The sequence below is a fragment of the Camelus bactrianus genome, chromosome 1, assembly GCF_048773025.1.
Source record: "Camelus bactrianus isolate YW-2024 breed Bactrian camel chromosome 1, ASM4877302v1, whole genome shotgun sequence".
In the NCBI taxonomy this organism is placed as follows: Eukaryota; Metazoa; Chordata; class Mammalia; order Artiodactyla; family Camelidae; genus Camelus; species Camelus bactrianus.
This window is the reverse complement of record NC_133539.1, coordinates 42,769,304-42,792,122: the sequence shown is the minus strand read 5'-3', so window position 1 is coordinate 42,792,122 and position 22,819 is coordinate 42,769,304. Positions and strand designations below refer to the sequence as shown.

The 22,819-nt window shown below is 36.0% G+C and overlaps 1 protein-coding gene across 10 annotated transcripts in view; it reads right to left on the bottom strand.

Moving 5' to 3' along the window:
* The window catches only part of LOC105077956 (uncharacterized), a 515,300-nt gene that overhangs the window by 418,508 nt on the left and 73,973 nt on the right, over positions 1-22,819 (bottom strand). For all 10 annotated transcript variants that reach the window (XR_012506661.1, XM_074362661.1, XM_074362677.1 and 7 more), the window contains exon 4: positions 13,702-13,932. The gene's annotated coding sequence lies outside the window, so the exon portion shown is untranslated. The remainder of the gene's footprint in view (positions 1-13,701; positions 13,933-22,819) is intronic.

The following is a 22,819-nucleotide window of genomic DNA, read 5'->3' as shown; positions in this document are numbered from 1 at the left end:
ATTTCAATACATAATTCATCCATTGCTTATTTTTATATGAAGTAAAATCCAGATTTATTTTCTTTCTGAAAGATTGCCAATTGTGCTAGAGTTGTTGATTAAGTAAAACTATTATTTACCAAATGAAAAATTACCTTATCACATCTTATATGTCTGGGTTCTATATTCTAATCCACTCATTTTTTTTTCTATTTCAATGCCAACATCACATTGTTTTTATTGCTATGTCTTTAGAGAATATTTTACTTGCTGATAAAGCATGCCTCTCCTCACTGTTTTTCTCTTTGATAATTTTCTTGGCTATTTTCAGACAACTTACTACTCTTCATATCTAATTTTGAAAAACATCTAGTTTCAAGATGTCATGCTATTTGAAGAAAAGATTCCACCAAAAATATTCGGAAAGCCACTCCAGGTGAATGGGGGAATGGCGATTTTATAAAATTAAGTCGATGGTTTCTGCACTAGGTCTGATGACCAGTGAACAGAAAGGATACTTCAGAAGTACTGGTGCATTCCTCCATTATAACAGAAAAACGTAAATTCTTGGATTTCAGCAGTAATTCCACAAGTAAATTACTCATTCTGATGCTCACTTTAGCTGTTCAGAATCGCCCTCAGAAATTTAAAATGTTTTGGAATCATCGATTGCAAATGAACATGAGGATTAAGAATGTATCTGGAGAACCTAATTTCTATTCACCTCTAGTTCAAAAACTTTTGTTAAATGTGTGTGTGTGTGTGTGGTCAGTGGGGGTGAAGTAAGGAGTCAGTGGATCAGAAGGGAAATCAAATACTGAAGCAGAGTAAAGAACAATAGGACGTGGTATGAAAATTGCCTTGATTTTCCTCCTCTATTTGCTTGCATTAAACAATTCCATACATTTTGTTTCAGTAAATACAACTGACAATCTACTTTTCCCTTTTCCCTTAGTGCCACTTGCTCATGGACAGGTCCCCAAGCACTGCAGGAGTCATCTCAGCTGAAAAGCATTAAATGCCTCTCCTTGACATTTTACTGTTTTAGGAGTCTAATTCTTTGGCAACAGCATTAAGACAAATAAAGCCACTCAGTTTTAATCACAGATGATATAAATCATCGTGTCAGTTAACTCTAGCATCCATAAATCTCTAAAAAGGTGGATTTATGACATAGGGATGCAATTTACCAGTATTGCTTTTTTAAATTCGATCAGAATGATGTACTTCAGTAGAACAAATTTTTGCAATTCTGCTTGCAACTGTACCAGAAATGGAGGCTCTCAAGCTCACAGTCTGTTGGTGTATTAAGTATCAGCTTCACATTTTCCCTGTTCAGACTAATTGCTTCTTTAATTTGTGATTGCTGACACACACGTGCGGTTGTGCAAATTTAATAGGAAGGAAGATATTCTGATACTCTTGGTTTCATTCGTACGGTCTGCTTTAAATTGTATTCATTGCTAAGGCACCATTATTTTATCTGATGATTTAATAGGCCAGAAATTCAACAATAATAAAATTTAAGTGTTTAAGATAGGTATGGTTAAGTGTTCCAAGTGTAACATACCCCAAAAGACTGAATTCCAATGGATTCATTTAAAACACGGAGAATGTTGTGAAGAGTGCTAGAGGCTGGCGCCTGCTCCGATTTGCCTTACTTAGCTTGTTCAGGCCACCTATCAAACTTTCAAAATCCATGCTCTCGAGGTCCGATCCACTTACCCTAATCTCACAGCAGACATGCACACTGAGTCAAGTGCCCCACAGCTGACTGCTATGCGGGTGCATTTTTAGAATGGAACAGAGTGAGGCTGAACCAATGCAAGTGGCTAAAATAAGAAACCAATTTAACTCCATTGTAAAGACAGCCACCCGAATCATCCCCCCCAGATAATTCAAAATGTTGGGCTGTAATACTGAAAACACGTATTTGTTCTTTTCTGGGCATGCATTTTTTTATGTACTTCTCAGTCTTTCCCTCCTATTCACTGAGGATCTCGCCGTCCTCTTTGTTTTGGGGGTTTGGGAGCTGTTATTATATCCATGCTCTCACATGAGGCCTCTGTTAAGTTTGGTTCAGCATTTCCATTATAAAACCCATAAGCCTCCAGAACAAACTTATTATCGCTGCCTAGGAGGGAAAAATTGCTCCCAGCTGAAACTTAGTATATATTGCATTCATTTTCAGTCCAGAAGGTACTTGTCTTTAACATATTAGAAAAGAAAATTTTATACTATGCCTTTTACTTTCTTCCGTTGCTTTCATCAGTAGGATAACAGAAAAGAATAAAATAAGGAAGCAAATGGCCATTCATCCCACATTTTGCCCATTTTCCCCAGGACACGGTTCCTTTTCCATTCCCAGCCTAAAGTCAGTCTCAGGACTTAGCACGGTGCCCTGAAGTGTCCCTGTCACCAGCACTTGTTCTGGTCGTTCACTCCTAGACTGTTAGATTCCAGATATCTGGACAATCAGGGACCACACAGGAAGACTTTTTATTTCCCTATACTTGGATGCATCTGTGAATGAAAATACATAAAATACAAAATAGTAAAAACTTTCTAAAAATTACTTTAGAATAGGACATTAAAAGAGATACTATGCCAATTCAAGCAATCCCATTTTTTGGATTAATTATTTAAACTGTCAGGATCTTCCTTTAAAATATTTTACAATTGGATGTTGGAGGGTAAGGAGAAGGAAAGTATATGCAAGCTTGTAAGATGGGAATTCAGCTACTGAATATTGTTACAATTTTTTGTTTAGTAACATAAAATTAGAAGTTAGGTAATTCATATTTTTCAACATACCTTGAACCTGAGAAAATCTTTTCACCACTTAAACATCTGGATTCCTAGTATAGCTTCATGATTAATATGTACACATAGAATCAATAATAATTAAACTCCCACTCCTCCGACTGTGTTCTGAGGAGGAAGGACACCACCTCTGGGAGGTACCTTAAGAGAGAAGGTGCCAGGAAAGACCTGCTCATAAAAGAGGCTACTGGGAGAGCCAGGGGCCAGCTGGAAAAACTCAACTACATGACTCCCGATTCCAGACCTCAATCATTATGTCTGGCATCCATCTCCTTCTGGCTCCACCCTGACATCCATTCCTATTTCTATGAGTCCCCACTGGACAGATGGTCTGTGGAGGGCCAGTACAGGTCTTCCTGGGCCAGGAACCACATGGAACTCTCCATCTGCCATAAGGCCACTTTCGTCTTTCCTTCCTTCTTCACACTTTGGTTGAGCGAAGGAGTCTTACATTTGTACCAAAGCTCAATCCAGAAGCCAGGGGACAAAGAGAAGCCAATAGACAATATTAGCATTCTGCTGCTAATATTGGGCAAGTTGAATCAAAGACAAGTTTCAACACAAATTGCAGGCGTCTTCAGCATCCTACAGACAAATAAAAATGGAGTGAGCTGATGCTTCACTGTAGGTACAAAAGAAGCCAGACAAACATCTATTTCTTCATATGGGCTCTCAGATGATATTTAAATCTATCAGAAACTTTTCTTTGAGAACCTATTTCAAGCCTAGCAGTGTGCTGGAAGGTGGAAAAATGAGTGCTACATAGAAAAATTAGAAGACGATATTTGTGCCCTGAAGCAGTTAACAGTCCATCAATAAGCCAGCAAAAACATCGTGAGTTTCAAATCAGATAATATTTTAAAAGTCACTTTGTAAATACTTAAGTGCTAGACATTTGTTAGTAGATACTAATAAATAACTCCTGAAGTAAAAATCAATAGATTTTAATTTAGGGGGAAAATTGCTAATCCTTAAAATAACATATCAGGTTAACACATTTTACATAACATGGTATATAATTAGCTTTCATTGAAAGAGAATAGATTTTGAAGCCAGACTCATCTCTGGTAATTCACTAGTTATGTGAGCGCTGCAGGCAACTTTCATCTTTTTGAGCTTAAGCATCCTCATCTACATAAATGGGAAATAATTTCTTCTTCATAGATGTTGCATGGATAGAATAAATGAATTAATATACTCAGAACACCCAGGAAGATAGTAAGCATTCCCTCTACCTGTTTCTGAAAACAGATCGTAATCAAATTTCTCCACAAATGATAAGCAAATATGATTCTGTATTTATTTTTGTTTGCTGAGAGAAAAAAGAAGTAAATTCTTAAAGTTTACTTCTGAAACCCCAGAATTATTTTAAGTCTTCTTAGAAAAAGAAAATTGATCAAATGTGAGTCCCTAATACCTGAATAGAAGATTATACTATCCTTTTAAAAGTTAGAACTCATTAGAAACCACATTTCACACTTTTAGTTTTATTTTGCTCAATCCTGATAAAAAATAATGCTCTGTGAATTTGCCTTGAAACTTGCTGATTTTATGACACTGAGTTCCCTGAACACTGGAGTCATGGTCCTCTTTTCCTCTCACAAATGCAGAATGATGTCAGACCCAAAGTCTAACAAGTTGCCTTCAGATTTCAATTCCGAACAAACCAGGAATGTTGGGGAGAGCTGGCTGTCTGCACCTGTGAAATGATCAACCTGCACTCCAATTTACCTCTCAGTCCCTTCTCCTTGGGCCCTACCAATCATCTGGCCCTTAATGGGTCTCTTTTGCTGTTTATCACTCTCTATCCCCATCAATTTTCATTGCTCTCTACAGCTTCTTTATCACTTTTTGTTGTCAAGAACATAACTACTTTTGGATCAGATGTTTGCCATAAATTCCTGAAATAGACATCTAGCCCATAAAGAATAGAAATGAATAGACTAGTTTTAAATGTCAAGAGTAGATAGTTCATCTCAGTAGGCGTGATTGTTAATACTTTCACATCTCTAGCTCAAAATTGAAATTTTTCCAGTGCCCCAGGCATAATTATTTTCCTCCAAATGACTTGGAAGCCAGTATTACAGCATCCACCTACACGTTATATTTGACCAAAACACTGACATCAAGCAGAATCACAAAAAGCTATTTATGTATGTTCCTTAGTGTTGGCAGCCTTGATATCTTAGGAAATATCATCTTATTCAGATGGAATAAAATTTGATAGCATTGGCAATTACTGACTTCTGCTTTAGATTAATGTCCACATGTGAAAAAAAAATGTGGGGTTTTGTGATTTGAAATGTAGAAAAAAATGGCAATGACACTGAAACTTTATATACCATATTTCAGCCGACAGCACAATTTAGGGTTGAGTTACACATCCTTAAAATAAAGGCTTCCAGTAGAAATGCTGACAGGCCCTTTACTTATGGGGAAGTATTTTCCTCTAAAATAACAGCAATATATTATATTTAAATGGATCCTTTTATAAAGCACTTAATCTTTATCTCTTAATCTGTATCTCTCCTTCCTTCACACATGTTATCTCTCATAAAAGTCAATAGCAAAACTATATATCTATTATTTATCTAGTTAGTTATTATGTATTTATTACATTTATGAGATTCCCCCATCATTTATTAGCCTCTGGGAACCTCTGCAAGTTCCAGAGCTTAAAAAACTAGGAAGATGGTCTGTGTCATTATGATTTGCAAGCTACTCTAGACATCATGAAAACAAGACATACTGCCTTCAGCCTTATTATCTTAGAAGTTCAACACATCTTTAAAATATACGTACAAGGAGATGTGTGACCAAGATGGTAGATTAGGAAAACTCTGAGCTCATCTCCTCCCACAGGGACACCAAAATTACAACTATTTAAAAAGCAACTATCTACGAGAACGGCCTGAAGAGTACCAGAAAAGATTCTCCACAACTAAAGACTAAAGAAGGAAACATAATGAGACTGCTGGGGGGGGGGGGGCGGTGAGACATATTATAGTCAAGACCCACACCCCTTGGTGGGTGACCCACAAATGGGAGGATAATCATAATTACAGACATTCTCCCTAAGGAGTGAGGGGACCAAGCCTCACATCAGTTCTCTCCAGCCTGGAGTCCTTCACTGGAAGCAAACCTCAGAACATCTGGCTTTGAAGGCCAGCAGAGCTTGTGAATAGGAAATTCAGAGGGCTGTAGGAAACAGAGGCTGCCCTTAAAGGGCACGAGTATATCTCACACACTCTGAGTTCCCAAACACAGGCAGTAATTTGAAAAAATCATGGGTTAGACCCACTTGCTGGTCTTGGAGAGCCCACTGGAGAGCAAGGAGGCAACTGGGAAAACCCCTGGAGACACAGACACAGGAGGCAGCCATTTGGGGGAGCTCATTCTATCAGGAGAAAACTCATGCTGACAAGCATCATTTTGGAATCCTTCCTCTAGCCTGCTAGTGCCAAGGGCTTACCCACCCACCATCAATGGGTTATTAGAGCCGGGATTCCCCCTAGTCCTATAGGATATGGCCCCACCCACCTATGGGATGGCACAACCCCTGGGCTCTCTGGGCTCTGAAGCTGGCTCCCCAAGGCCCTGGCCACAACCTCCAGTGGAATAGCTGCCACCAAACGAGGCAGGACTTTGCAGCCAACGGGGATGGGGACCAGCAATTAGTAGCACACCTACAGTAGCTGGACCCACCAAAATGAAAGGGCCTGCTCAGACCACATAAGGATCACCTGGAGAGTATGTAACTCTGGTGATCAGAGGGGAGTGTGCTGCTGGGGCCCATGAAACATAACCTCCATAAGGCCACTTCTAAACTGAGAAATGTAACAGACCTACCTAATGCATAGAAATAAACACAAAGAATTAGGCAAAATGAGGAAAACAGAGGAAGATGTCCCAATGAAGGAACAGAACATAACCTCAGAAAAAGAATTAAAGGAAGAGAAAATAAGCAATCTATGTGATAAAGAGTTCAAGGTAATGATCATAAAGGTGCTTGAGAGATGAATGGATAAATACAGTGAGAATTTCAACAGAGTTAGAAAATATAAAGAAGAACCAAACAGAGCTGAAGAATATAATAACTGAAATAAAAAGTACAACACTAGAAGGAATCAACAAATTAGATGATACAGAGGAAAGATCTAGGAGTGAAATAGGAGAGAGAGTAGTTCATCCAAGTTGAACAGAAAAAAAAAAGAAAAGAGAATTTTAAAAAATGAGGGAAGTTTAAGAGATGTCTGGGGCAACCTCAAACATACTAACAATCCCATTATGGGAGTCCAGAAGGAGAAGAGAGAGAAAAAGGGGCAGAGAACTTATTTGAAGAAGTAATAGCTGAAAACATTTCTAACCTGGGAAAGGAAACAGATATCCAAGTCCAGGAAGCACAGAGAGTTCCCAACAAGAGGAACCCAAAAAGGACCACAACAAAACACACTGTATTTAAAATGGCAAAAAAAGCAAGAATGGTTCAATATCTGCAAATAAATCAAATTAAATATAAAGAGAGACTCTTAAAAGCAGCAAAAGAAAAGTGACCAGTTATGTACAAGAGAACTCCCGTAAGTCTATCAGCTGACTTCTGTGGAAAATTGGCAGGCCGGAAGGGAAGAGCACAATATATTCTAAGTGATAAAATGAAATAACCTACAACCCAGAATATTCTACCTGGCAAGGCTGTCATTCAGACTTAAAAGAGAGATAAAGAGATTTACAGAGATGCCAAAGCCAAAGAAGAATTCAGCCCCACTAAATCGGCTTTACAGGATTTGTTAAAGGGAATTTTATAAGTGGAAATGAAAGATCATAACTAGAAATATGGAAATTACAAAAGGAAAAATCTCATTGGTAAAGGCAAGCAAACTACATTAAAGTTAGTAGAACAACCACTTACAAAGCTAATGGGAAAGTTAAAAGATAAAAGAAGTAAAGCCATCTATATCCACAACAGTAGTTAAGGGATACACAAAATAATGTGAATTTGATACCAAAAAATATTAAACATGAGGGAGGAGATATGCAAGTTTGTTAGAATGCAGTCAACCTTAAGAGATCATCAACTTAAAATAATCACTTATATACACAGGTTGCTCTATCTAAACCTAAAAGTAACCACAAACAAAAATCCTATAAAAAATACATACACAAAAAAGAGATATGAATGAAAACATAACACTAAATATATTTATCAAATCACAAGAGAGCAAAAGAAGAAAGGAACAACAACAAAAAACTACAAAAACAACCAGAAAACAGTTAACAAAACATCAATAAGTACATGCACATCAACAAGCAATAAGTACATATACATCAATAATTATTTTAAATGTAAATAGACTAAATCTCCAATCAAAAGACAGAGTGGCTAAATGGATACAAAAATGAGACCCATATACACTGCCTATAAGATACTCACTTCAGATCTAAAGACACACACAGACTGGGAATGAGGGGATGGAAAGGGATCTCATGCAAATGGAAACAAAGTAAAGCTGGAGTGGCAATACTTACATCAGACAATATAGACTTTAAAACAAAGACTGTAACAAGAGACAAAGAAGGACATTATATAATGATAAAAGGATCAATCCAACAAGAAGTTATAACAATTGAAAATACATAAGCACTCTGAATATAGAAACCTAAATACATAAGCATATATTAAGAAACATACAGGGAGAAATTGACAGTAACACAATAATATAGGGGACTTAAACACTCTAGTTACATTAACATACAAAAAATCCAGACATCCAGGCAGAAAATAATTAAGGAAACACTGACCTTAAATGACACCTTACACCAGAGGGCTTAATAGAAATATAGAGAACATTTCATCTAAAAGTAGCTGAAAACACTATTTTGAAGTGCCCATGGAACATTCTCCAGGATAGATCACATGCTAGGCCACAAAACAAGTCTCAATAAATTTAAGATTGGAATCATATCAAGAACATTTTCTGATCACAACACTATGAGACTAGAAATCAACTATAAGGAAAAAACTGCAAAAAGCACAAATACATGGAGGCTGAACTATGTGCTACCAAGCAACCAGTGGGTCACTAAAGAAATCAAAGAGGAGATCAAAAAACTCCTGGAGAAAAGTGAAAATGGAAACATAATGATCCAAAATCTACAGGACAAAGCAAAAGCAGTTCTAAGAGGAGAATTTATAGCAATACAAGCTAAATTCAGGAAACAAGAGCATTTTCAAATAAACTATCTGAACTTATATGTAAAAGAACTAGAAAAGAAAAACAAACAAAACCTGAAGTTAATTGAAGAAAATAAATCATAAAGATCAGTGAAAATAAATAGAGACTAAAAACAATAGAAAAGTTCAATAAAACTAAGAGCTGGTTCTTTGAAAAGATCAACAAATTGATAAGCCTATAGCCAGATTCATCAGAAAAAAAGAGAGAGAGAGGGCCCAAATAAATAAAGCCACAAATAAAAGAGCAGGAATTACACCTAACACTATAGAAATACAAAGGATCATGAGAGATTACTATTAACAATTACATGACAAGAAAATGGACAACCAAGAAGAAATGGAAAAATTCCTAGAAATATAGTTTCTTCCTAGGCTGAATCAGGAAGAAACAGAAAATATAAGCAGACCAATTACCAGTAATGAAATTGAATCAGTAATCTAAAAAACTCCCTATAAACAAAAGTCCAGGCTTTACAAGTGATTTCTACCAACCATTTAAAGAAGGGTTAAAACTCCTTCTCAAATTATTCAAAAAAATTGAAGAGGAAGGAATGTTTCTAACCTCCTTCTATGAAGCCAGCATCACCCTGATATCAAAAGCAGACAAGACACCACAAAAAAAAAAAAAAAAAAAAAAAAAAACCTGTAAGCCAATATCAAAGATGAATACAGATTCAAAAATCCTCAACAAAAATTAGCAAACTAAATTCAACAATACATTACAAGGATCATATACCATGATGAAGTGGAATTTATCCCAGGGGAGCAAGAATGGTTCAATATCTGCAAATAAATCAATGTGATACATGACATTAACAAATTCAGAATAAAAAGGATATAACTATCTCAAAAGATCCAGAAAAAAACTTTTGACAAAATTCAACATAAATTTATAATAAAAACTTTCAACAAAGTGGGTATATAGGGAACATATTTCAACATAAAGTTCACAGATAACAAACCTAAAGCCAACATCATACTCAAAAATGAAATGAGGAAAGCATTTCCTCTAAGATCAGGAACAAGACAAGGATACTGAATGGCACCACTTTCATTCAACATAGTATTGAAAGTCCTAGCCATAGTAATCAGACAAGAAAAAGAAATACAAGGAATCCAAATTGAAAAGGAAAGAATAGAACTGTCACTGTTCACGGAAGATATATATGTAGAAAATCCTAAAGACACTATCAGAAACTATCAGAACTATAAGTTAATTCAGTAAAGTTGTAGGATACAAAATTAATAAATAGAAATCTGTGGCATTTCTACACACTAACAACAAGCTATCAGAAAGAAAATTTAAGAAAACAATCCCATTTACAACTGCATCAGAAAGAATAAAGTATCTAGAAAGAAGTCTAACCAAAGAGGTAAAAACTTTTACTCAGAAAAATATAAGGCATTGATAAAGAAATTTAGGATGACACAACAAATGGAAAGATAGACTACGCTCATGGATTGGAAGAAGTAATATTGTTAAAGTGACCGTACTACCCAAAGCAATCTACAGATTCAATGCAATCCATACCATAATAACAATGTCATTTTCCACAGAAAAAGAATGAATGATTCTAAAATTTATATAGAAACACAAAAAACTTCAATTAGCCAAAACAATCTTATAAAGAAGAATGAAGTTGGAGGAATTACACTGTCTGATTTCAAACTATATAAGAAAGCTACAATACTATGGTACACAAAAACACACAAAAACGGACACATGGATCAATGGAACAGAGCAGACAGCCCAGAAACAAACCCACCCTTATATGGTCAAATAATCTATGACAAAGGAGTCAAGAATATACAATGGGGAAAAGACATACCCTTCAATAAATGATGTTGAGAAAACTGGAGAGCTACATGCAAAACAATCAAACTGGACTACTTTCTCATACCATATACAAAAATAAACTCAAAATGGATTAAAGATTTAAATACAAAACCTGAAACCATAAAACTCTAAGAAGAAAATATAGATGGTATGCTCTTTGAATACTCATCTTAATAATATTTGAGAGGATGTTTCCTCAGGCAGGGGAAACAAAAGCAAAAATAAACAATGAGACAACATAAAACTAAAGAGCTTTTGCACAGTAAAGGAAACTGTCAACAAAATGAAAAGGCAGCCTACTGAAAAGGAGAAGATATTTGCAAATCATGTATCTGGTAAGGGGTTAACATCCAAAATATACAAAGAACCCATATAACTTAATGTCAAAAAACCAAACAACCCAGTTAAAAAATGAACAGAGGCTCTGAATAGACATTTTTCAAAAGAAGACATACAGATGGCCAACAGACACATGAGAAGATGCCCAATGTCATTAATCATTAGGAGAATGCAAATCAAAACCACAGTGAGATATTACTTTACACCTGCCAGCATGGCTATCATCAAAAAGAACAACAAATAACAAGTGTTGCCAAAGATGTGAAGAAAAGGAGCCCTTGTGCACTGTTGGTGGGAATGTAAATTGGTGCAGTCACTATGGAAAACAGTTTGGAGCTTCTTCAAAAAATTAAAAATGGAATTGCCATACTCCCCAGTAATTTCACCTTTGGGTATTTACCTGAAGAAAATGAAAACACCAATTCAAAAAGATATATGCTTATGTATGTGGAATCTAAAATACAAAACAACAAACATACAAAACATAATTAAAACAGACTCATTGATACAGAGAATAAACAGGGATTGCCAGAAGGGAGGTAGGTGGGGGAGTGAGCAAAGTAGGTAAAGGGGACTAAGAGGTACACACTTTTAGTTGTAGAATAAATAAGCCACAGGGATGTAATATACAGCATAAGGAATATGGTCAACATTATGCTAATAACTCTGGGACAGACGGTTACTAGACTTACCGTGGTGATCATTTTGCGATGTATGCAAATGTCAAATCGTCATGTAGTACACCTGACACTAACATAACATTGTATGTCAGCTATATCTCAATAAAAGAAAAAAAAATATATATAGGATATATAAGGTACATTCATCTGAAAAGAAATACCTAGACTGACATAGCTCAGAATCACTTCAAATATTAGAAAGATAAAGCAGAAGCAATAATATCTAATCAAAGGTGTTTGACAGTTTGTTTTTATTTTTTATATTTTGTGTTGTGAAGCGTTGTTACATAGTAGAGGTTGGTATAAATGGGATGCTATGGAGAAGGTTGCATTAATAATTTATTTAACTTTATACATCATTTTTCTCAAACAAATTTACATTGCATCACCATTATGTGCTCAGCATTGTGCATAGGTATTAAACTCCGGTCAATCTGAACCTTGAGCTCAACTCTCTAGTAGGTTCAATAGCCAGAAAGAACACTCAGCTCTAAAACATTTGGTAATACATTTAAATTTAGAGCTTATTGTCTAAGAATGTTGTTTTCTTCAAATGAAACATTTTGATACCAACAGATTATATCAATAGATTATATCGATAGATTACATGGTTTACAATTTTAAAACTTAAAAGATGAATCTAGATACTCCCTTTTATGCTTAGTTCTCAATGGGTCTGCTCTCATCTGAGTTCACTTCAGTCTCTTCCTGGTTCTCTCGTTGAGAAAGCACTGGATTCAGGATATACAGAGATTGGAACAGCAAGATTTTAGCCATTTTGACCTTGAGAGTCAAAAATGTTTATAATTCCAATCTGTACACCTTTATACCAAAGTAGTGAATGGCCTCGGGTTAGCTCTGAACCTAGTGAGTCAGCATCCTGATGCCTTAGGAGGGAAGTAACCTCCTTCCAACTGATAAGTACGTTTTAAATTGTTTTGAGATGTTGGAATGAAAAATGTTTCATAAACACAAAGAAAGCGCACAGTGTAAAAATTCGCTCCGGTTCCCTCCGTCTTTATCGGTAGAGCTCATTTGTCACAACCTGTGGTACCTTGGCTTTTTTATTGCTGTCCTTACACTCAGTTGAGAAAAATTTGTTCATGCCTCTATTGCCGAGTGCTAAACCAATCAGTGTCTACTAAAATAAGCCTGGCAAAATTTCCTGTTCTGACCGCTAGCCCATCAAGACCCAAGTGCTGCTCCCCAGGAGCAGAGAGCCAAAGCACTAAATTACCATACACTGGAACGTTCTTATCAATTCCCTGGTTCAACTGTTTCAGCTTCAGTACAAAGAAACTCCTCCCATGCAAGACTGAGAAATGTATTTGCAAGTAAACCTAGCTCAAAACACTGGTAGGAAAATACACATTTGTTATTCAGATGGTGGAAAGAAAGATAAGGGGAGCAATTACGTTATGTAAAATGAAATAATCTTTAGGAAAACGTGCTCATTTATTCCCCCACTGGATCATGTTTCTAACAAGGTTCACAGGCAAAGATATACTTTAATATCTAAAGTTGTGTGCATGTATACAAAGCATTTTTCTTATTTGTTAGTGATTTGTTGGAACAATACCCCAAGGGCCATACCCCAAGGGCCAGTTTGTAATTATCTCTGAGGTTCTATGACTTTCAGAATAATTTTATACATAGTAACATTAAACACTTTTAGAGGACTTAAAATATATTAAAATACAAAGAGGTAGATATGATCCTTGCACCCTTATCCTTACCCATACTTAAAATTGGTCTTGATTAACAGGAATTTTCAGTTCATGATCAGAAAGAATTTTCAGACATACACTTACCGTATTTTCTTCTAACACAGCATGTGCTTTCAGCTCTCATTACCAAATCTGATTTATGAAGTCTGCAAGTATGGTGAAGTGTGTTGATGTTAGAAGAGAGATTTACATTTCTTCTTTTCTTCTTTTTCTTCCCTTCTGGAATTTAGTTCTTTCACTTTATCAGCGTCAATCATTCAGTCACCTCTTTGACAAGGAACTTGAAAGAAGATGACAGTACCAGAGTAGAAGATGCTGGATCAAAAAAAGAGGCAAGTTTTATGAATATTTCCTGCAATTGCAGATGTATATTTAAAAATAGAACGCCATTAATTATTGCAAGACTATTTAAGCATTTGCATTTTATTTTTGGACCAAAAAAAAAAAAAATGAAGTCAAAGGCAAGGTGGGAAGAAAGAACGTCAAGCCTGGTAAAGAAGGGCAGGGTGGTCGTGGGATTTTTATCACCTAAGGGACCTTATTTTGCACAACAGGTAGGCCAAGGGGAATTTTATCCCATTATCTGACAAGTGTAGGCAGCTTTGCATTTCAGGCCCCTACAGTGGTCCTGGCAGGTCTCCTGCTATTCCCCTGTTATTTTTGCAAGTAATACTGCCAAGGATGCTATTACTCTGGTTTATAATAGTTGATCGCTGCTGTGAAATTCCAGCTGTAGATAAAATGGATTCTTTGAAACAACCAACAAAAAAGGAGTGAAGAGGTCCAACAGCCCTCATACCTACTTGCTCTTGGACAAACTTTGCAAAATGCTCCACTTCAGAAAAAACATTAAGTGTTTCTGAATTTCCATTTCTATTAGAGCTGGTTGGTGATTACCCAGCTCCTGGTGTTGAAACTGAGAGCCTGTTTCCTGCTGTTTACGGGAATGCTAACTATTTCTGTGGAATGTAGGTCTCCTTTGCCTGCCCTTTGAGATGGGATTCCAAACAAAATGCTCACTCACTCATGTGTATTGATTATAAAAGTTTGGCAGCTTAAAGCAAAAGAAGACGTATATGAGGAGGAGTATCAACTTGTTAACCTGAGGTTGAGTAGAGAAAGCTCTCGCTTCCTTACCATATGTGTGGTGTCACATTCCTCACTGTGTTACCAGAGAATCGGTTCTTATCTCACGCAGGAAAGAATTCAAGAGTGGGTAAAGTGAAAGCAAGGTTACTCAGAGAGATACACATTCCACAGACAGAATGCAGTGTGTCTCAGAAGGGATAGAGGCCCTGGGGTGTGTGGGTGGTTAGTTTTTATGGGCTGGGTAATTTCATATGCCAAGTGGAGGGATTATTCCAACTGTTTTGGAGAAGGGGTGGGGATTTCCAGGAATTGGGCCCCACCTACTTTTTGGCCTTAGTGGTCAGCCTGGGAACTGTTGCTGCCTGTGGGTGTGTCATTTAGCATGCTAGTGTATTGCAGTGAGTCTATAATGAGGCTCAAGGTCTACTGGAAGTCAAATCTCCCACCATCTTGGGTCTAGCTGGTTCTAACCAGTTATGTCTTATCCTCAATGTCTACATAATTCTTGTAATGGTTGTGCTCGGCCCCCTTCCTTCCTGTCTCATTTATACCAAAGCACTTTTTAATCTCTTCACTGCCTCACTGCCAGATCGCATTTGACCCATCAGCTCCATCTGGAACATGTCTATCATTTTACTTACCATACAGTGTTTTATTGGTAAGTATTGGTATTTACTTATCTGTCTGCTCTGTAAGAATATGAGATCAAGGCCAGAAGGGACTGTACCAATCTTGCTCATCATTTTATTGCTATCACCATACAGAAGACCAGGCAGATGGTAGTATTTAATTAGTTTTTACCTTACAAATGAATATTGAGTTATCTTTGTTAACATGGTTGTCTTTGTTATGTACCATTGTAATAGAGCAACTAAGATTGTAAGAAAAATATGTTCTCCACAATGCACAATCAAACAGTGGTTCAAAAAGTTCATTGAACTAGGCATTCATGAATCTGAAATTCCACTTGTGGGGTTAAAATTCAGTATCCTTCATTCAGCGGAAACTACAGTTGCAAAGCTAATAGACGGAGTTTGAAGAAGATTTTATTAATCATGACATTCGGTTAGAGCAAGCCTCTGTTGAAACCAAAGTAAATAAATTACAGGCATGGCTAATAAGGTCAGGGAGCTGCTAGGACCAAAATCCTGGGAATGTCCTCTAAATCTCCAAATTACTTTAAACCAGCTTAAGTAACCTCTTTATAAATGGATAGTCATCTATGAATAGTTACTCCAGAATAGATGTTCCCCTTTCCCCTCTGGGAACACAGCTGTGAATTATCTCTTGTCTTTTCATACCCTCACCTGTAGAACTCAAGGCCTCGCTATTCCTTATACAACAGTGTATGTGAAATGGTTAAAGGGTAAACATCCAAGTTGTTGCAGCCAGCAAGGAGTATTACATATTATTACACTGCAAGGTCAATAGATAGCCTGTTGTTTTAAATGTTATTTAAATTATTTCTCTCCAGAGAACATTTTTAGCCACCTGTCCTTTTCCCAAAGAAGCAGAATTTAACACATCTCACTGCCTCCACATGGTGAGAAAACAAAGACAATGAAGCTATGGTCAGAAAGGACAAGAATTAAACAGAATTTCATAAGAACTATACAAGCAAAGTTAGTGTAAGGAAGTTGTTCTCAGTGTAAGGTCCTCAGACCCACAACATTAACCTCACCAGGGAACTCGATAGAAATGCAAATCCCTGGGCCTCACTCCAAGTCCCCTGAATCAGAAAGTCTGTGGGTGGGGCCCATCAGTCTTTAGTTGAACAAGCCACCCAAGCGATTTTAATGCATGCTGAAGCTTGGACATCTTCATCTAAGGTGACAGGTAGACCCAGGCATTTCTTTCAACATCACCTCATTTAGTTCATGAGGATTCCATTAAAATCAGAACTTAGTGGAACTGCAAATATATTAATGACCCTGATATAAAAAAAGTGTCCATGTTTGTGCAGCTGTGTGTAAAAATTACACACGAACACACACAGCAGGAATAGAATGTTAAAGGAACTCACACTAACAGATGTCAGTTGTACATTCTAATTGTATTATATTATTGTAAATTGTTATGATCTATAACAGTATCTACAATAATAAAGACAGTAACCAATAGCCCACAAACCAACTTGAAATTTATGGACATTTCACAGATGAAGTGTAAGGTCGTGGAAGTCAATGGACAGGGTAAGAGCAAAAAGTGATTCAATAAACAGAAATTGGAAATACGGTTTTCCATATAGCAATGAAATGGAATTAAAAGCCTATCTCATACCAGCAACAAAAATCAATGCCAAGCAGACTGAGACTTTAAAATGTAAAAAGCAAAACTTAAAAAAAAAATTTAAAGGAATATTTTTATTGACTTTGGTATAAAAAAAATTTATTTACAAGGCACAAACATCACTAACCTGAAAAAAGTTGAACATTATATGTTTATTAATAAATTCCATTAATTAAAACATTTTTAAATTGTAGTATTTTCAGAAATGTTGTGTCAATTTCTGACTACAGGTCAATATCACTTATGAACATAGGTGCAAAAAATCCTCAACAAAATATTAGCAAACAGAATCCAACACACACAAAAACGATTATATAATTAAAATATGTATTTTCAAAGGAAAAAAGAAAACTCAAGCCACACTCAAAGATATTTATAATACATACAACTGACAAAGGATTAGTATCAAGAACATAAAAAGAATTCCTAAAAAAATCTTTAAAAAAAATAAAAACATGGGCAAAACAAACAAAGTCCTGTTGGCCAAATATGAAGACGTAATCTCAGTTAATTAGGGAAGTATAAATCAAGACCACAATAAGGTACCGTTTTCCCCTCCTTGTTCAATTGGCTAGAACTATTATGTGTTGAAGAAGAAATAGATTAAGAAGATCTCTTTACACATTGCAAATATAAATATGATGGTTACAAGTTGTCTTAAAAACAAATTAAGATTACCGTTACAAGCTAAATAATGATAAACTACGGTTCCATATTTTCACTCCTGGGAAAATATTCAGGAATATCTTACATATGAGCACCAGGGCACAACAAGCGTGTTCACTGCAGCACTAACTGTAATTACTAAAAACTGGAAACAATATAAATTCCCACCAGGAGGAAGATTAATGACTAGCACGCAGCAGTGTAACACAAGTGAATGTGGTAGCTTGAAATAGCATGGGGAGGTTTTAGTTAATGTAAAACTGAAAGAACAAAAAGTCCCAAAAGACGACAACAGTATGACACCCTTTTTATGAAGTTTAATAACAAGTAAAACTAACAATATATTCTAGTGGAGGAACACAGAGTTTGTGTGAATTATTGATTTGTTTTATGCATTCATTTGAATGCTCATTATGTTATTATATTATTTAAAAATCAAAAGAAATAATATAGACAATGTATGCAAGAAAGTTAATAATGGTTAATGAACTAAAAATTCTGACTAAACTAACTGCAATTCTGAAGTACTTAAATTAAAAAAAATAAACAAGAGAGTAGAAAAGAGAAAAGGAAAGATGCAGGAGGAAGGGGAGGAAGAAAGGAGGGAGTGAGGAAGGAAGGACATCTGTCAGGGAGGCTGGCAGCCTGGGTGTATACTGAATGTACACAGTGTATTATTTTTGTGGTTTCATAGTCATTTCCATTCTTGATGAGTTGCTGCTCACTATCCCGGTGTAGGAATGGTTTCTAGGAATACTCCTATTACCTCCAGTACTGATTTCTTACACCTTGACATACTGCTATATGAATGTTTCCCCAGTGCCCTGCACCAGAAGCAAGTGATGAGTAGGGAAGAAAGAATATTTGAAAGGTAATGTGTCAGAAGCCAGTTTATGGAAAATTCTTCCAGTCATCAGAAATGTAAAATTATAAGCTGAGGATTCAATTTGCACTAATACCTAGTCAAACTGGGAGTTCCATCTGTCAGGAAGATATTTAATAATAAATCTTATACAAGTATAAATACATAACACACTTTGATGGGAATCACATGAAATAGAAAGTATGGAATCTAGTCTCTGAGGCCACAAACCTGTAACAACATTACAAATTAGAAGCACATCTATACAGGAACTCATATGTTTAAGTACCCTCAATATCAATAAAAAAGTTTAATCAATCATGATAGAGGAACATTTTTATATTCTTGATATAGAAGAGATCTTATACAGTCATTGTCATATAAAGTGCTAAAGAGATTGCAGCAAATATATATACATGGGGTATTATACACAGATAGATACAGAATATTATAAAGTTGCACTGGAGAGTTAATTAAAATGTTAGTTTCTTAAAATTTTGTGATGTCTGTGGTATTTCTCATCTTTTAAAAATCTTTAAGTTGGTTTATTTTTGTTCTCATTTTAGATAAATATTTATTTTGCATTTCTCCTATATCCTATATCCTAAGTTTATATTCATAAAAATTTTTAAAGTGAGTCCACCAAATATATATAAGCTTCAACACTTTAAAACCCTGGGTAAAGCCCTTCCTGAGCCTTTAAAGTACAGGTGGAATCATCTTCCATTAATTCTATAGTGAAACACCCACTTCTTCCCCTCCCCTTGCTCTCCTGGGCTCTGAATGTGTTGGAGGTAAGGGCACACCAACATATCTGATAAAGAGCAAGAATGTTTCACCAACAAAAGTGTAGAGAAAAGATGTAAGAAGGAGCAGGATGAGAGTAAAAGAACAACATACCCTAATATATGCCAAGTATTGTATCAATGACTAGGTTGTATCTCATTTTAGCCCTTTAAACAGTATTTTCTGCATCCCAACATCCCATGATGAAATTCTGAGTCCATGTTCCCCACTGAAGTGTCATTACAGATGGCACGTGTCTATTCCACAGCGAACTTCATTCAGAGTTACATTCTGGGTGAAAGGTATGTTAAATAGGTATTCTGGATTTTTTCCTACAGAGACTCAAGCATTATGCATAATTTAACTTTTTGTGGGAAAAGGAATCCTGAGTTGCAAACAACAAATTTACAAAAGATCTTTTCTTCAATCAGCACCTGAAATGTCTTATTGTGCTTCTTAGCTCTTTTCTTTGTACCTCAATTTCTTTGTCAGCAACACAGAAGCAATAATCCAGCTTGTCTCCCAAGAAAAGATGAGAAATGAAAGGGATAATTAAGACCTAAAACGAAGGCGTGGTTCTATATTTTCTGAGTGCAAAAAGCCACAAAAGGGTATGTGTGAGTAAAATCTTAGGAGGAAGAAATATCTTTTGGTTGATATCATATCCTGAAAAGATAGTTTAAAACATGTAAAAAGGTTATTGGGATTTGGGTTCTAATTCTGGCTCTTTCTCCTACTTTGTTTGGGTTCTTAGTGGTTGGGAAAGCCCCTCACACTCTCTCGTCAGTCAGACTAGCATCAGAATAATGGAGGTTTGGGCCGCATGGCCTCTAACATCCAGTTTGGTTTTCACAATCTCACATTTTGTGAACATGACTAGAAAACACTCATTTAAAAAGGAAGTTAAAGAAATTGTTCTTTTTACCATTCCCAAGTTAGAGAAAGTAAATTCCTGTCATATATCAGACTGTTTAAACCCAATTGTCCCTGGAAACAAGGTTTCGGTATTTATAAAGAGATCGCTTAAAGATCCATCTTTAAAAGTTTGAGAATTTTTGAAAAACAAAAATGTCACTTCAGAGGGCAGCTATTCCATGACTTGTGACATCACTGACTGATGAAAACACGAGGTAGATAATTATAATAACAAAGGAAGCACTTGGCAATACTTTTTCATTGATATCTACTTTATAAAAGCTAATAGTAAGGAAGGGCTTACAATTTGCTGTAACTTTGCTGCATTTTCAAAATTCAAATAAAAATGGTCAAATTTACTGGGAAATTAAGCCTAATGCAATAAAGACACTGAAATAAAATCTTAAAAAAAGTCTGAAAGAAAGTTCGCACTTCTGAGGCATGAACACTTGAATTTAGAATTCAGTTATTTCACTGCTCTCTGGACCAGTATTTCATTTTTAGCAAAGGCAAGGAAAATTAAAAATATCCAGGCAGTATGTATGTCATAAACGTTAACTACTGTTTATTTTAAATCATTTCATTCCCTTTTATGCTTTTTTATTTTAAAGCAGCTGTTGCCATTGCTACATGTTTATACCAATCAATCAACCCCTTGCTCCAACATTTGCAACAAAATCCAGAAACCACAAGCTGCAATGTGTCTATCTACTCATCTTGGCAGCAATGAAGAGACATCAAATGAAAAGCATTTTATATTAAGGGGTAAAAGTTTCATCTACATTTACATTTATATTTAGCTGCATTGAGTTTGCAAGCTCAAGTTTTGTGATGAAATAAGAGCAAAGTTTTCTGAAGTCTTGGCCTGACAGACAACAAAAATCCATACAGTTTCAGAAAACCATAAAACCTTCTGTTTCATTGTGCTTTGCCTGTAAAGAAAATTGTCCACCAGCATTTTAGCTGAATTTTGAAAGGAAACTTTATGTCAATATCCTTGTGAGAAATTTTACCCCCTGTAGCTAAGCAACTTATACTATAGGATGCTTGGCTGCTTCTCCGGATCCCAAGAGAAGCTTTTTGAATACTCTTAGTGGTCGAATTCCAGAATTTATTGATAGATAATGAGAGAGACAGAGAGAAAAAAAGAGAGACAGAGCGAGAGTGCCTCAATAGAAGTGAGTGAGTAGGTATCTAATAGCTCACAAAATATTATTTTGAATATCAAAATAATTGTGACTATTCTCTAAAAAAAAAAAAATTTAACAAACTCATTTTTCAACACTTAGAGAAGGGAGTGGGCAAAGGTCTATTTATTTCTATAAATCCTGTCTCCTGTTTTGATATTATATTTACTACGACATGCGTGGAGGAGTAGGGAAGACAAATTTCATCTTGGGCATCAGCCCCGCCGTCTGCATTCTCCCAGAGACCAGAGCCTGGGAAGGGCGTACTGTCTTCATCCACTTGCTCGCTGACCCTCCCAGCATGGCTCTCATTGATCTCTGGAATACAGACATAGACTCCAGCATCCACAGAAGAAAGGATCTTTCTTCTTCACCAGGAAGATGAATTAGTTCCAATTAACACTAAAACAGTAAAAGATCTAGTTCTAATTTATAATTGTCACAACTACTCAAATACAACCTCCATGAGAGCAAGAATAGTGCCCATCTGATTTACTCCATCCATGACATCTTGAGCACGTCTGACACAAACCGTCTTTCAACAAATGTTTGATAGAATAATTAGGAACATGCTGACAGTTTCATACCAGATTTCAAATAACTGTTTAAAAGTGGTGGATCTAAGCATTCATGACATAAGATGATATACTAGAGTGAAAGGTGAGAAATGAGATAACATGCGCCTTAAACAGGAAGCACTCATTAAATGTTAGTTTCCCTCTTTGCACTACATTACACTGCCTCTGATTTTCAAATCACTCAGAGCATACACAACTCCCATTACAATAAACCATCTCATTAAGTTCCATGAAGGCTGGGGCAATATCCACTTCAACCTTTTTGATCTGTTTTTCCAACTCTTAGCACAGTGCTTGGCACATAGAAGATGCTTAATAAATATTTGTCAAATAAGTGAATAAAATATAAATAAATGAATGAATGAACAACAAAAATCCCAAATTATACCTCCACAGTGAAAAATGTTTTTCAAAAGTAATTTGTGTTTATTTGGCAATCTTCTGATGTATGGTATGAAAGACTTCTTTGAGGAAGACCATTGTCTTATAATTACCAGCACAGAAAATAAATAATTTACAGATAACTACAAAGTAGAATTTTATATACAGAATTCCTTTTCTTAAAGTTCCATGCAAGAAGAAACTGACAATTGACATATTCCTAGATCCAGGAACTATCCAGCAGTTGAAGAGTCTCATGATAGCAAAACATCCTTAAACTCGCCTCCCCCTTCTCCAGGAAGAGTTGACAGCAGATCTAAAGTGAATGAGAGGCCTGGCCACCATAGTGAGTTACAGGAGTGGTGCCAGGAGCTCCCCTTACTCAGTCCCACTCATTGCTAAGCAGCTGGTTGTCCGTGGTGGCAAAGATAAGCTCCACTGTGCTTAGA